The sequence below is a fragment of the Mustela nivalis genome (genome assembly GCF_964662115.1).
Source record: "Mustela nivalis genome assembly, chromosome: 1".
Classification (NCBI taxonomy): Eukaryota; Metazoa; Chordata; class Mammalia; order Carnivora; family Mustelidae; genus Mustela; species Mustela nivalis.
Window position 1 is genome coordinate 209,350,237 of NC_139020.1, and position 16,085 is coordinate 209,366,321.

The 16,085-nt window shown below is 38.9% G+C and overlaps 2 protein-coding genes across 10 annotated transcripts in view; both read right to left on the reverse strand.

The window, feature by feature from the left end:
• The window catches only part of LOC309863742 (uncharacterized protein), a gene marked incomplete at its 5' end in the record, with an annotated part of 44,431 nt that overhangs the window by 22,689 nt on the left and 5,657 nt on the right, over positions 1-16,085 (reverse strand). The gene's annotated exons all lie outside the window — the stretch shown is intronic.
• Positions 1-16,085, reverse strand: part of LOC309865678 (zinc finger protein 177-like) — a 28,539-nt gene that overhangs the window by 10,228 nt on the left and 2,226 nt on the right. For 2 of the 9 annotated variants that reach the window (XM_082732307.1, XM_082732300.1), the window contains exons 2-5: positions 13,885-14,028; positions 13,341-13,418; positions 12,604-12,789; positions 11,389-11,471 (exon numbers count right to left, since the gene is read on the reverse strand). The gene's annotated coding sequence lies outside the window, so the exon portion shown is untranslated. Of the gene's footprint in view, positions 1-6,820; positions 7,093-11,388; positions 11,472-12,598; positions 12,790-13,340; positions 13,419-13,884; positions 14,099-16,085 lie in introns of those variants that run through there. The other 7 variants (XM_082732308.1, XM_082732302.1, XM_082732304.1 and 4 more) reach the window with 6 other exon arrangements.

Here is a 16,085-nt window from a genome sequence, read left to right on the forward strand (position 1 = left end):
AAGCTTTTGAGGGATTTATATACAGATATGTTCCTTGACCAAAATGAAATTCAGTTAAAAAATAAGACTATTATGTTGAGCCATATGACACTGACATTTATTTATTTATTTAAAAAAAGATTTTATTTATTTATCTGGCACAGAGAGAGAGAGAGAGAGAGAGAGCGAGCAAGTGAGCAAAAAGCAGGGCAAGTGGCAGGTAGAGGGAGAGGGAGAAGCAGGCTCCCCACTGAGCAAGGAGCCTGATGTGGGGCTTGATCCCAGGACCCTGGTATCACGACCTGTGCCAAAGGCAGACGCTAAACCAACTGAGCTACCCAGGCGCCCCAACACTGCCATTTCTGTAGATAAAAAAATGGTGGAAACTTAGCAGGTTCACATGGTTTGATCTAATATTAAAAGCCATACATTTGGAGTTTAGAGAACATCATCTTTATGAGTAACTCATGAATAAAATATATAATTGATAAATTAAACTGGAGTTAGAAAATATGTAATACTATGATTATCGATCAATTCTAACTACCAAATCTTGTAAGATGCAGCTAAAGCAGGCCTTAGGAAAAAAAAAAAAAGTAGGCGTTATATATTTACATTAGAGAAAAGTGAAGAATTAACTCAAGTTTCCAGTTAAAGAATTGAGAAAAAAAATCCCAAAAGAAGAAAAGTTAAAGGAAAAAAGATAGAAAAAAGAAATGAAGAACTAGAAAACAAAAACTAGGGGTACCTGGGTGGTGCAGTCAATTAAGCAGCCAACAACTCTTAGTTTCAGCTCAGACTATGATCTCAGGGTAGTGAGATCGAGCCCTGCCTGGGCTCCACACTGAGCATAGAGTACGCTTGAGATTCTCTCACCCTCTGCCTTTTGCTCCTCCCACTTGTGCATTCTCTAAAATAAATAAATTAAAAAAAAAAGTAGAGATCAATCAAGCAAAAAAAAAGAAAAATTTGGCCCTTTGAAATTGATAAAATAGGAAGAAATCATGCAAGATTATTCAAGAAGGGAGAAGGCTCAAAGAAAATTAAACACCCCCCTATACAATTATAAATGCTACAGAGATTAAACATATAAAATATTATGATTAATTTTGCCAATCGAGCTCAAAACTCACAGGAAATCCATCAATTTCTTGAGACATAAAATTTACAAAAAATGCCTCTACAGAAATAAACAAACCAAGTAGTATTAAAATTACAAAAAATGAACCAGGCAGTGAGGGCTATGCAACATTGTGAATGTCATTAATGCCATTGAATTTTATGTTTAAAATGCTTATAATGGCAAATTTTATGTTTTCATATATATGTATATAACACACATGTGATACATGTGTACACATACATGCATACACACAGATGTATACACACGTGTATGTATGTATGTATGTATTTTAAAGTAGGATCCACATGCAGCATGGAACCCAAGGTGGGGCCTGAACTCACAACTCTGATATCAAGACCTGAGCCAACAATCAAGAGTCAGAAACCCAAACAACTGAGCCACCCAAGCACCCCTTGTTATAAATATTTTTCATCACAATAAAAAAAAATGCAGAAAAACTTGAAATAACTGGGGCTATTGCTGACCTCCTCAGAGAGATTTCTCACCTCCCCAGCTCCAGAAACTTAATGCCTGGACAGATATCTTAAAACAAAACAAAATATAAAACAAAATGAAGAGCCAGGCATTTAAATTTCACCACACAAAAAACCCCACAAGGCTTGGATTGTATAAGTTGGTTCTGCCATTTGAAGAGGAGAGAATTCTAATCGGACTCAAAATTTTTCAGGAATCAGACATACTCATGAAGACTCTGGTTACATCTCATATTTGTATATTACTAAACATTAGCAGAGATAGTAACTTACTGACTCTATAAAGAAAGAGTTATATATTTAGAAGGTTTTATTTAGAAATTTAGGCATCATGCAAAACTCCAGAATTCTGCATGACCCCAAAATGTCACGTTTGCATTCTGATTATTCTATTACAATACCTTATACAATTACCACAAGGGAGAAAGGAGGAGGAAGCGGATACTCTTCTTTTTTAAACAACTTTACAAAACAGTCTGTGTTACTCAAAGGGATTACCTTGACTAAAGGTATTAAAGGGAAGAACATTCTTTGTGACTGGTATAATGTTGACAGTAAGCATTACACAGCCATAGTAAAAAAACCTAAATGATAGGCAATTTCATTAATGAACAGATATAAACAACCTAAAGGTCAAACCAAATACATCAATAAATGATGTTAATACATCACAACCAAGTTGCGTTTATTCCAGGAATATCAGAGATGCTTAACAGAAAATCTACTAATATTTGTCTAATTCATAGATCAAAGAAAACTATGATCATCTCAGTGACACAGTATAAATGTCTTGCAATAGTCAACATTTCACAGAACTTAAAAATAATCTTAGCCAATTCTATAAAACAAACACAATTCAAGGGGTGTCTGCATGGCTCAGTTGGTTGAGCATCCCACTCTAGACTTCACCTCAGGTCATGATCTCAGGGTCCTGGGATGGGGTTGTTTCCCCCTCCCCCCACAAACATCTAACTTCCTAGCGATAAGCAGAGGGCCTTTGAGACACAGAGAAAGGCAGTGGTGGCTCCTCTAGTCGAGTTTTAAGTCTTAGCAGTGTTGTGTATTAGGGAGTGTTAGGGAAAATGTGGGATGGGGTTGGGGGGACAAGGATAGGGAGACATAACAGGTTGTAAGATTACAGAGGAAGAATAAACCTGTCATTATTCACAGATGACATGACTGTTATAATGTAAACATCCAAGAATCTACAGGTAAATTATCTGAAAACCAAAGAGATCTACAGCTTGCTGGATGGAAAAGAAACACTCTGAAGGTTCAAAACAGACGAAGCCCCATGGACTGGGGTGGTTGACAATACCATTGGACATACTACACATGACCCCACAACTTTACCTCTAAATACGACCCTGGCGCAGAAATGGGAAGAAACATGCACAACCCCATGGAGAGGGGAGCAATTCAACCATCCACCTGTCCACAGGGGACTAAGATCCATCTGCACAAATCCAAGCCAGGTCGGGGTCCGGGGTGGGGAGGATCTTAGTGATAAGTATTTCAAGGTAATGCCGTTAACGCAGCAAGTGAGACAGAAAAGAGCATTTTCTTGAGGAAAAATAACTCTTAATTTGGGGGAGAACTTTAAAGAGAGGAGTACGGGGTATGGGTTAAAGTCCTCGCCGGCACGCCCTGACCACATCCCCACCCGCCTCCTCTCGGCCCGATGTCCCGAGTGGCCACAGATGGAAGGGGGTCAAGGTCCAGGTAGGAAAGACAGGGACAGCTGGGAGTCCTGGTGCGGAGGGGCACCATGAGGCCCAGAAGTGCCGTAGCCTCGAAGCTGTTGGCGCTGGAAACCGTCCAATTGACCTCGCCGCAATGCCGCACAGCCCCCTCCAACCCGCAGACCCACACCTGGCTACAGCCAGGGTGCACTTCCGCTTCCGGCCTCAGGCTGTGCCCGGCGCCCTCAGAAACTGTGACTTTCCACTGATCCACCCTGGGGCGCTGCTGTGCGGAGAAGGCAGGGGCTGGGAGATTGGCCAAGGAGGCGCTGCAGGGTAAAAGGACAAGGGGAGTTTTTGTATCCTTTAATAAAGGGGGGAACTCCTGGCTCAGTCCGTAGGGTAAACCACACTTGATCTGGGATGGTAAGTTCGCGCCCCATCTTAGGTGCAGGGATTAAAAAAGAGTAAAGGGGCAACGCGAAGAGTGGAGCAATTTGATCTCAGAGCCGTCCTTGACGCTACACGATCTCTCCAAGGGGAAAGAGGAGGAGTTCCCCCAAACCGAAAAAGTGACTAAGCGACAAAGGAAAAGGGGCATAAACCTCACTTCTAAGCCATTATGGATTCACATGTGAGGTCACTAGCCCTCCTATCTTCCTAACCAAAATAAGTCCCCACCGAGGTCAGACTCAATTTTAATTAATTTTGCATTTTTTTCGAAATTCCTGAAAACCAACACATATAACCGTGACAATCTGAAATTAAATCATTTTTACTGTTACAGGTGCCGAAACAGTGGAGAAAAATATCCCTTCTATTTGGGACTCTGAATTTGAAGAATGATTACTAAAAAGCAAAATGAGAAGCAAAAAGGTCAGCTGTATTCTGGTATGATTAAATCATAGTAAAATCGTACCAGAATAAGGTCTCTGGTGCCAGCCACGGGGGTTTTCATGTTCATTTTTCGGATCTGCTGAGTAAGTGGCTTAAGAGTAGTCATGTGCTTAATTATTATCATGGTTATATTCCGAATATCTGATGCCTAACAAGACTATGCACAATGTGCATGTACAATTGGAAGGATGAAATTGCCTGTGTAATTTCCACAACGAGAGGGAAACGAAATGGGAGAACTGAAAATGAGATAAAAATTATTGAAATTATTCAAAAAACTCATAAAAATTATTCAGTCACAGCTGCAAAACCATGGGCTAGTTTTCACTCCTATCAAGGCCCAGCCTATGACTATCTGCTATCACTTTTGCCTGAATATATGTTTCACATTCTTTGCAATTAGTAGATGGCCACGTTTTGAGAGGAAGGGCAGATTCAGTTCTGCTGGCAGTTCTGGGTCAGCTGCAACATCAACAGTGGGTTTCTGTGTGGAATCTGTGTTCTAATTGAATTGAGTTCTCTACTGAGGGGAACACAATAATTCCGAAAATCTGGCCACTTGAAATACAGAAGCCAGAGGAACAGAATTTGGCTGCTGCTAATCTCGATGAGACCAGAAAGCCTGGAGTCAGTGGCTAGGGTTCCTTTGTTAGCTCAAAACACTGAGCTAGAATCCACCAGAAATGATGGTGCATATTTCATGTCACATAAATCACATAAGTAGAATAAGAACAGTGGCTCCTCAGAGAGTTGTAATGAAGATGAAATGACTCAGTCCATGGAAAGCCTTCAGGGCATTTCACAGCACACAGTAAGTGCAAACTAAATGGGAGCTCTAACCAGCCCCTGTTGAGGGCATGACTGTTAGAAAGTTTCCATTGACATCTGATAACAAATCATTTCCCATATTAATGATCTCATTTAGCAAATGGAAATGAGGCTTAGGAGAGGCTAAGGGAAGTACCCCAAACACATAGCTCAAAGGCAAGGGCAGGATCCACACTCCTGCAGTCAGGCTTCAGTCTGAGCCCTTAACACCCAAGCTCTACCTGGGCAAAAAGCCAAATTCTGAAACACAGTGGGACCCTGGAATTTTCCCAGTTAGCTGTCTAGACCACTGAAGAGACTAATCATAAAAAAGAAAAAAAGAGAGTAAGTCTGTTGATTATTATTGCTGTGTAACAAACCACCCCAAACATACTAACAGCAGTTCTTACAATGTTGTTGCCAGACTGAGAGACCCCAAGACACTTTCAGGCAGTCTGTGAGGTCAAAACTATTATTATAATAGTTCTATGATTTGCCATTTCATCATGTTGACATTTATATTGATGAAACAGAAGCAATTGTGGATAAAATGCTGGCTCCTTGGCAGAAATCAAGGCAGTGGCATCAAGTGCCACAAACACTGTATTCTTCGTTGGCACATACTCATGATAAACAAAAAGCCCAATTTTCCTTAAAAATGCCCTTGAGGCATGAGAAAAAATCTGGAAAATATATATACCTGCAACATTTGAAAAATATGCATAATGTAGTGAACTATTTTCTATACAAGTGACACATGAAGGTACAAAATCACGTATGGATAAAATATCCATAGTGCAAAAAAAAAAAAAAAGAAAAATCAATGGATTTTAATAGAATAGGAAGAGTTCACTCATAGAATTTCATACTCCACAGTGCAACTAAATCCTTAAGAAACGACTATTAGTTGAATTTTGGGTATCAAAAGGTATCAAAGAGCCAAAATTATCTGAAATACTTTTTTCTACCTATGTATCTCACTGAAGCCAAATTTTCTATATATACTTCATCTAAAATAAGGCAAAAAACTGAATGCAGAAGGGCCTATGAGACTCCAGCTCTCATTAATTAAGCTAGATGAAATGATCTTTTGGCCAAGCTTGTCATTCATCTGGAAAGGAAAAAAAAAATACTTAATGACACCTGTTAAAAATGGTGAGGCAGACTTTGCTTCAGCCATCGTGACAGGTACAGGGACCACTGGAACAAGACTTCACAGTGGGGGAGAATGGGCTCAAGCTCAAATACAGCATGGTAAGTGGGAACTTACAGGCAAGGAGCAGAATAGGGGTCAGTGGATGGAAAATTACTAAGAGGAAACAAGAGGGGTTTAGGGATTCTGGCTGAACTGACCTAACAGAATCTTTGCTGAAGACAGGCCAGGGTGACTAGAAATCACCTGAAGGATAGTGGAGGATGAGGGAAAGCTTGCTAAACTGACTCAGCAGGGTTCTTATTAAAACTGGATTTGGTTAAGTGTACCGACAGACCTAGGAAAAGGTTCAGGAGACTTACTCAAGTTTGGTTAAGAGAAGACTCTCACTTCTCACATTTTTTTGGTCTTCAACTCAGTTATTTTTCATAAATATGTACATTATGAAATGAATTATAAATATTTGAAAAATCTGTCTTAAATTCTAATATGTCAAATACTCAAAAGATACAATGTTTTGTATGCTCAATTTTAGAGTATGCAAGAGTCCCAAGATCAAAAAATTTGAAAACTGCTGGTGTGGACTCCCCACCATTTTATTTTCACAGATCATGAGTCAGGAATTTGGACAAGATACAAAGGGAATGAATGGATTATCTCTGCCCTACAAAGATCAGGGCCTTACCTGGGAAAACTCACACAGCTCAAGGTGGCTCCAAAGACAAAGGCCTAGAGATATCTGTAGACTCACACCTGCATCTGGTTTAGTAATTTAGTAATATGCACTTCAGGTACTTCCAAGTCTTTTCAAGGCCTGTTAGCTCATTCCTTTTAAGTGCTGGATATTCCATTGTCTGGATGCATCAGTTTATTCATTTACCTACTGAAGACATTCATTCACCTACATAAGTTTTGCAATGAGGAATATAACTGCTATAAACATTCATGTGCAAACAAAGAAAAACCCCTGAAACAGCTTGCATGTGTTGGTTTCTGAATGAACATAAGTTTCAACTTCTTTGGGTAAATACCAAGGACCATGGATACTGGATCATCTGGTAAGAGTATGTTTAGTTCCATAAGAAACCACCAAACTTTTCCAAAGCAGCTGTACAATTTTGTATTCCCACCAGCAAAGAAGTTTTTGGTGCTATTAGTGTTCCAGATTTAGGGCATTCTCAGATATGTGGTGGTATCTTATTTTGACTTGTACTTTTCTGTATGATATGATGTGGAGCATCTTTTCATAAATGCTTATTTTCCATCTTTACATCTTCTGTGGAGGAGTGTCCATTAAGGTCTTTGACCCATTTTTGATAGGCTATTTCTTAGTGTTGAGTTTTAAGACTTCCTTGCATATGCTGGATAATGGTCCTTTAATCCAAACGTGTCTTCTGCAAAGATTTTCTCCCAACCCGTGCTTGTCTTCTCACTCTCTTAACAAGGGCTTTCATAGAGCCCAAGTTTTTAATTTTAATGAAGTCTAGTTTATCAATTATTTATGGATCAAGCTCTCAGTTTTTTATTTAAAAAGGTATTGCTACAACCAAGGACATTTAAGATTTCTCCTATGTTATCTTCTAGGAGTTGTGTATTTTCCACTTAGGTTTACAATGCATTTTGAGTTAATTTTTGTGGAATGTTCAGTGTCTAGATTCATTCTTTTTTATGTGGATGTCTAATAGTTCCAGTCTCATTTGTTGGAAAGAATTATCTTCCCTCCATTCTACTGCCTTTGCTCCTCTGTCGAAGATAAGCTGACTACTTATGTGGGCCTATTTCTCAGCAATCTGTTCTGTTCCATCAATCTGTCTGTTCACTTACCAACACCAGCTGACTTGATGTAGGTTTCTATTAAGTCCTGAAGCCAGGTAGTTTCAGACCTCCAACTTTGTTCTCCTTCAATATTGTGATGTCTATTCTGCATCTTTGCATCTCCATATAAACATAAGAATCAGTTTGTCAATATCCACAAAATAAATTGTTGGAACTTTGATTGTACTGAATCAATTAGATTGGGAAGAACTAACATCTTGACAATACAGAGCATATCCATGAACATTAAATCATGAACATTAAATCTCTCTCCATTTATTTGGTTCTTTGATTTCATTCATGACAGTTTTGTAGTTTTACCTATATAGATGATGCACATATTTTGTTGTGCTAATATAAATAGTATTGTATTTGCAATTTCAAATTCTATTTGTTCATTGCTAGTAAGAGATTTCATGGATGCATGTATGTATCAAAACTTAAGTCATACACTTAACATATGTAGACTAATGCATGGCAATTATACCTTAATAAACCCTCTAACAACAAGAAAAAAGATATTTGAACATACATTTCACCAAAGATAAATGGATGACAAGTACGTGAAAAGATGTTCAACATCACTGGTCTTTAAAACTACTGGTCTACTTTGAGAAAAGATACACACACACAGAGACAACTCATTTTAAACAATGGGCTTTCTTTTCCAGTATCAATTTTTCTGTATGCAGTAACTAAAGATTTGTACTCTAAAACTTTCCCCAATTTTTTTTAACACTTTTTTATTTATGGATTTTTTATTAAAAAATCTTTTGTAACAAAATGATTTTTAAAAAGATTTTATTTATTTGAGAGAGGGAGTGCACAAGCAGGGGGAGCGGCAGGCAGAGGGAGAAGCAGGCTCCTCGCTGAGCAGAGAGCCTGATATGGGACTTCTAATCCCAGCACCCTGAGGATCATGACCCGAGCCAAAGGCAGACACTTTACTGACTGAGCCACCCAGGTGTCCCACAAAGGTTTTTCACTTATAAAACCCTTTAAGACTTCAATTTTTATAAATATATGTAAGATATTTACTGAAAACAGTTTTTACATTCACAAAGAATCTTATTATGTAACATCAATTGGCATAGTCTTTTCCACGTTCCCTACAATTATACTTTACAGTTCCTCTCCAGTGTAAATTATGTTTCCTAATAAAGAACAATCAAAGGCTTTTTTATAACCCTTTCACGCATGGGATCACTCTTAATGTGTACTTTCATAGCTTCCCAAAGTGGGGGGATGAAAATTTTTTTTATAGAAGATTTTTCATACCTGTGAAATCACAGCCAAATAGTAAAGTATAAGGCAGAGCTAAAGGTTTCCTACATTCCTCATTAATAAGGTTACCTTCACTGTGAATTAGTCTGTGCTTTCTAAGAGAAAGTTTAAAGACTTGCCCATATTCTTTGCAAGCATAAGCTTCTCTCAAGAGTGAAATATTATACATTCAGTAAGGCATGTCATAGTAAAGGGTTTCCCACATTCCTCATCTATGTATGGATTTTCTCCACTGTGAGTTCTTAAATGTTGAATAAGATATGTGGACTGAGAAACACATGGGTGGTTCAGTTGGTTAAGTATCTGCCTCCAGCTCAAGTCATGATCCCAGAGTCCTGGGATGGAGTCCTGCATCAATCTCCTTGCTCAGCGGGGAGTCTGCTCCCCCTTCTGCCGGCTGCTCTCTCTCCTTGTGCTCTAACAAATAATAAATAAAATGTTAAAAAGAAAAAAGGTATGTGGACTGAGTAAAGGCTTTCCCACAGTCCTTACATTCAAAAGGTCATCCACCAGTGTGAGCTCTCATTTGTACCATAAGGCCTGATGAAACAGTGAAGGCTCTCTCACATTTTTTACATCTACATGGCTTCTCTCCAGTATGTGTTTTGTTGACTGAAGTATGAGGAATATCTAAATGATTTCCCATATTTCCTTACATTCAAAAGGTCTTTCTATACTGTGAGTTCCTAAATGTTGAATAAGAAATGAGGATCAAATAAAGGCTTTCCCACACTGCTTACCATTACAGGGTTTTAGAGTTTGCATGTGACTTTTAAAGCAAGATTAGTTACTAAAGGCCTTCCGACTTTCCTTACAAACATAAGGCTTCTTGCCAGTGTGAGTTCTTAAATGTACAGTAAGGAACTAACAAAGCCTTTTCCACATTCCTTACATTCCTAAGTCTTCTCTCCAGTGTGAGTTCTTTTGTGTTTTATAAGACCTGCAGAATCGGTGAAGGTTTCCAAGTTATTTACTACACTCATATGGTTTTTCTCCAGTGTGAACTTACACGTGAGTATTAAGTTTTGGGAAACAAGTAAACTCTTTACTACACTCCTTGAAAACACAATGCTTCTCATATGAAGTTGTATAATTTAAGCAAGGTTTGGGGAACAAGGAATGGCTTTCTCAAATTTCTTACATTCCATAGGCATCAGTTCACTATGAGTTCTTAAATGATAAATAAGACAAGATCAAATAAAGGTTTTCCCACATTCTTACAATGTTTTAAGACTTTTTTCTATTGTTCATTTGCGTATGTACAAAAGCTTGTAGAATGAGAAAAAGCTTTCCTACATTCTTTAAGGGTATGTGGCCTTTCTCCACTATGAATTCTTACACATTCTCTAAGGTGTAAGGAAGAAGGAATGCCTTTCCCACAGTCTGTACATTTATAGGGTTTCTTTTGAGTGTAAGTTTTCTTGTGAACCAGATATGGATTTTGGCTGAAACCTGTTTCACACTGATTACACTTAGGAGGCTTTTCTCCATTATCGGTCTTATTGTGTAGATTAAGGGCAGAGTTCTTTGTGAATGCTTTTACACACTGGTTGCACTCACAAGTTTTCTTTCTAATGTGAGTACTCTATAAACCTTAAAGGAGAGTTCACTCAAGGCTTCTTCCCAATGGTGAAAATTCAACAGTTACTCTCCAATATGGCTTCTCTCCTGTTGATGAAGAGATTAGTCACGACTTATGAAAGTTCTCCAGCTTTATTACACTCAGAGATCCTTCCCTCTGCCTTGAATTCTGTTATACTACACAGGAAATAAATGAGTATGACTGAAGTTTTTTGTATTTTTTTCTTCCATTTTCACTGAATGCAATGCATGGTTCCAGACCTCAGTGCTTTCAAGCAGAATGAAGTGACCATTCTGCTAAAAAGTTCTGTTGTAGTCTTTACTTTCGCAAGGATTCTTACAGAGTTTAGCTGTAAGCTGTTAACCATTGAGACGAAATTACTTACCCAAAACTTTATCTCAATTATGTATTTAAAGGGTTTGTCAAATTCTTAAGGCTCAGAAATCTGTGAGAAAAGTTTCTTTTGGGATGAGTAACACTAGCTGTTACAGTTATCATGTTGCTTTTCTATCTTATGGAATTTCCAATCTTCCACTGGTGTGGAAGGCAAGGAATTACACTGTCGATCTTACCATTTCTACCACATTGGGTGTTTTCCCCTGCAAAATATTCTGCTGAGGTGCTGACCATTTGGTATTAAGACAAATCTCCCAATCTGAAATAAGATTAAAAAAAACATTAAGGTCTTGGAGAAATAAATGATGGAAGGAAAGTGTTAGAAAAAAAAAAAAAAGAGGCCAATGTCTACTTACTTTCGAAGACTGACTTGAAATATAAAATAAAAAAAAATGAATATACAGAGATTGAGAATTCTGACTATATTAAGAGTTTGGCAATAATAAGGTGCTGGTGAAGTTGGTAGGTGATTTTCTAAGAAATGATTCTATAAATGTTGAAACTAATGGTGAACAGAAAGCAGTGTGACCAGGAAAGCAAAGAATGAAAGGAAATGAATAAAGAGCTAAATGCAAAATTTAAAGAAGTAGATCCGTCAGGTCAAAAGGAAGTTTCAGAAAAGTGGACGAAAAGTTAAAGAGAAGTCTAAAGTACCCAAGGAACCACAGAAATCAAAGGGACCAGCATTCTCAGGAAAAATCCATCTTCAAAAGCTTCCTATTTAATGTTTCCAAAAAGACTGCAGGTCTCATGGACTCCTGCTATTTTTCGTAAAGAAATCATCTCTCCCTTTTCCTTTACCCCTCAGAATCCTTCCTACTACCCTCTGCTCTCCTTTTTGCTCCGCCTGAAAGATCAGACCTGGTCTGCACGTATGGTACCTGGCTCTCAGAGAAAAAAGCTTGATACAAGAACATGCAAGGGATGACAAATCCATAAGTCAGGACCAAGATTCTGCTCTCCAGGGATACCAAATACTGTCAGGTATAACTTGAGAAACAATAAAATGTTTGTGACAACCTTTTCAAACCAATAAACTTTGTTTTTCAGACCAAAAAACTTTCAAATGAAACTAAAATGCAAACACATACTCGCTCACTGTTCACCAAAAGGGGTGCTGACCTTTCCCCTGAAACCCAGGCTCAAACTTGTATTCAGAAACACTTTTGAAGTCCTAAGCCTTTCAGTCCATAGAGAAAATAAAAGCAGAGCAACAAACAAATTTTCATTTTCAAGAGGAAGCCATGTCAAGATAAGATCTACAAGAACAGAAACAATATCTGCTCTTTTTACCACTGCACTCCCATTAGTCAGCATAGAGCCTAGAATATAGTCACTTAAGAAAGATTAGTTCCAGAAAAAGCCAAACGAAGGCATGGCACCAACCTTACCTATTGTAGTCAGACTGTTGTAGTTCTCCATCATCACATCGCTGCACAGCCCTCTCTGGGTTTGATCCAGCAAAGACCACTCCTGAGTGAATTCCACAGCCACATCCTCAAAGGTCATGGGTGATGGGTCCTAAACCCATCACAAACATCCCAGCATCAGGTAGTTGCCATCTAAACCCATGTTCACTGGAGAAAGAGAATGGGAGACCCAAAGCTTAGACAGTGTTCCATGTTCTCCCATCATCTCTCCCAGGGCTTCTCCTATCCACACATATTCACTGGGGACCTCATCCAGTCATATAACTTTAAGAGCACCTCTTTCACCCAGTTGAATGTATCTCACCACAAATACACTGTACACTTTCTAATCTTCCCTATTGACTGAGTACATTACAGACACCATAAATGCTGGCAAATAAATGAATCATTCCTCTAGCAACAGCACACATTCTGAGAAACACATGTCCACTCCCTCACAATGTATCATAGCACACTGAGAGCACACAATCAGCGTGGATGGGAGCTGGACTGAATTAGTAAACACTGGGATAACAGTATCATTTCCCTACGTCTCTGTCAACCTCATAAAAAAGTCCTAAAACCTGAGAAAATGTAACTGGCTACTCAGTCCCTAGACAGGCCCTGTATACATAAATAAACTGTTCCACTACAAGAAAACATATCTACCTCGTAGGAAGAAGCATGTACTTTTATAAAAGAATAAATTTCCTACTTACGCGAGAAAAATTTGTTAGACACCTGGTCATTATCCTTTCTCCTTCTGACTTCTCCTCAGAAGTCTTGAGAAAGGTGACCTTGGGGAGAGGAAATAAAACCTGAGAACCTAGGCTCCCGAAATTCCCACTTAGGCTAGAAGCTACTCCACACTGATTCTAAATTGACACACATGCTGTTGCCATGAAATACCCAAGCAGCCTGCTTCATCTGAAGTCAGAAAAAGGGTTCTCAGCTTTGGAAGGAGAGTTTAATAATTCCATTTTATGGAAAAAGAAATTTAAAGTTCAGAGAGGTAAAGCTGTTGTTTTCTTTGGCCAACAATAGTGAATCTCATCATGTGATTAAGCAGACCCTCCCCCACAAAAATACCCATCCTCACCCCTGCTTCCCAAATCTCAGGATACAGACATCAGGATGTTCTTATCTACTCAAGCCCCTCTCCTAGACAGCATAGAAACAGGACTGCTTAGACCCTGACCACAAGACAGGCTGTTTATAGGCCCAGTAAAACAGTCTCTGACAGGAGCATCAATAAGGACTTACCACAAGAGAAAAGATCAATGGCTGGCATCCTGTAGGTAAGACAGTAAAATCTGCCTGAACCCTTCTTGTTCTCAAAGTCCTTCAAGACAGTGTCTGAGTTTAGAGGCCAATCTCAATTCTTCTTTATTAAGCAGCAGTGGAACCCTGCCACACAACATCAGTCTTTAAGAAATAAGCATTAGTCAGCTGTCATGAAGCATCATTTATTAGCTCTCTGTAGAAAATGAAATTACATTATATGAAAGCCATTAAAAATTGTAGAGTTTACCACATGAATACAAATAACAATCGTCATTTACTGAGTCCCTGTCATGTACCAGAAGCAGTGGTAGCTCATATGATTATCAACAAAATTATCATTACTGTCATTCCACAGTTGAGGCAACCTACACTGAGACAGCAGCAGTCACTGGCCCAAGATCACCAATTAGGAAGACCAGTAACCTGAATACAGGTTACTCTATATCATAAGCCTGAACTCCCGAGCTTTTTGTGATTTGCCAACATACCTGGACAACGATTATAAAATGGTGTGCAAGAAATGACTAACTCAGCAGGTCTGGGTGCTCAAATCCTGCACTTTCCTGAGAAAACCTGTCTTCAGACCTACTCTTGGTGGGGCTGTGGGAGACAACCCGACTCCATGGAATACCCAGCGTGATAATGTTTTCGTCTGCCAGTTGGACTGATGGTTTATGCTAACAATGTGATTTATGGTGAACATCTGTTTTATGCCTGAGGCTCTGGGCAATGTTCTAACAGTCTGAATTCCAGCTGGAGCTTAAGTGGCTGCAGTCAGTCATGTAGGTGGTGCATGCCTACAGGACTGACCCACAATAAAAACCTGGACACCAAAGCTCAGGGACTATAGACTGAATGTCTGCACTTCCCTGCCTCTTCAAACATTGAAACCCAATTCCCAATGTGGTGGTTTCTGGAGATGGGGGCCTTTGAGAGGTAATGATGGGATGAGTGCCTTTTATGAGAGACCCCAGGGACCTACCTCGCTCCTTCTGCCATGTGATAACACAGTGAGAAGACTGCCTTCTATTAACCAATAAGGAGATCCTCACCTGACACCACTTTGCTGCCATTTTGATACTGATTTTCCCAGTCTCCAAAACTGTGAGACATTTCTGTTGTTTGTAAGCCACCCAATCTATAATATTTTTTGTTCTAGCAGTACAACTGAATAATCTAATATACTGTGTGAGCTTCCTTGGTTGGCCATATTTCACATGTGATGTTACACATTATTACTAGGAATATTGTGCAATGCCCATTTGACTGCGCTGGGGAAAGACACTTGGATGCTTATGCCTGTCTTGTTCTGGAATTAATCCCACATGTCTCATCCCTCTGCGATTCTGATCTGTATTTTATAAACTGTCATGCTGGGTTTAATAGCATGAATCTTTTCAGTCCTACTGCATTGCTGAGCACTAGGGTGTTCATGAGGATCCCTAGCACAAAATGTTTAATTCAGACATCTTTGCACTCCTCCAGCTGGCAAAATCACATAGGCCCAGTTGCCTTCCTTCAAGTCCTTATATTGGCTTTTGCCTTCATTCATTAAGCAAATTTTTATGAAGGTCCTTCCCTTTGCTACATAATACACTAGGCACTGAGGAGAGCACAGTGAACTAACAGAAAATCCCCAATACCTTACATTTTTCACATTCTAAAGGTAAGCAGATACTAAACAATAAATCCACATCCTATTAGTTGGTGTTCAGTGCTGGGGGAAAATAGGAACAGATAAGGAATATTATCCTCTGCCTTCCCCAACACACACAGAGATACACCTAAGGATTTCTAGGCAAACTCAGTACTAGCTCTGCAAAAAATAAAGACAGAATAGAAAAATAACCATTTCAAAAGGCTCTTGAAAAACTGACATCTGATTTGCCTAAAAAGTGATAGTTAACTTTTGATCCAAAGCACTGGAACAATTCCATGGTAAACAAAATAAACTCAGTATATATTTCAGATACTGCTCTATTTCACTGGCAGCTTAGTAACACTCATGCAAGCGATCTGACCAATCCCCCAAGTTTTACCAGAGGGTATAAAATGTTGCGTAGGTAGAATGCTACATCAGACTGTGCCCAAAGTTTATCTTTTTTTCTTAAAAAACCTCACACCTTAGTTTTCCCTTAAATTCGCCTTTTAAAAATTCCTTATTTATACTATTTTTTTTT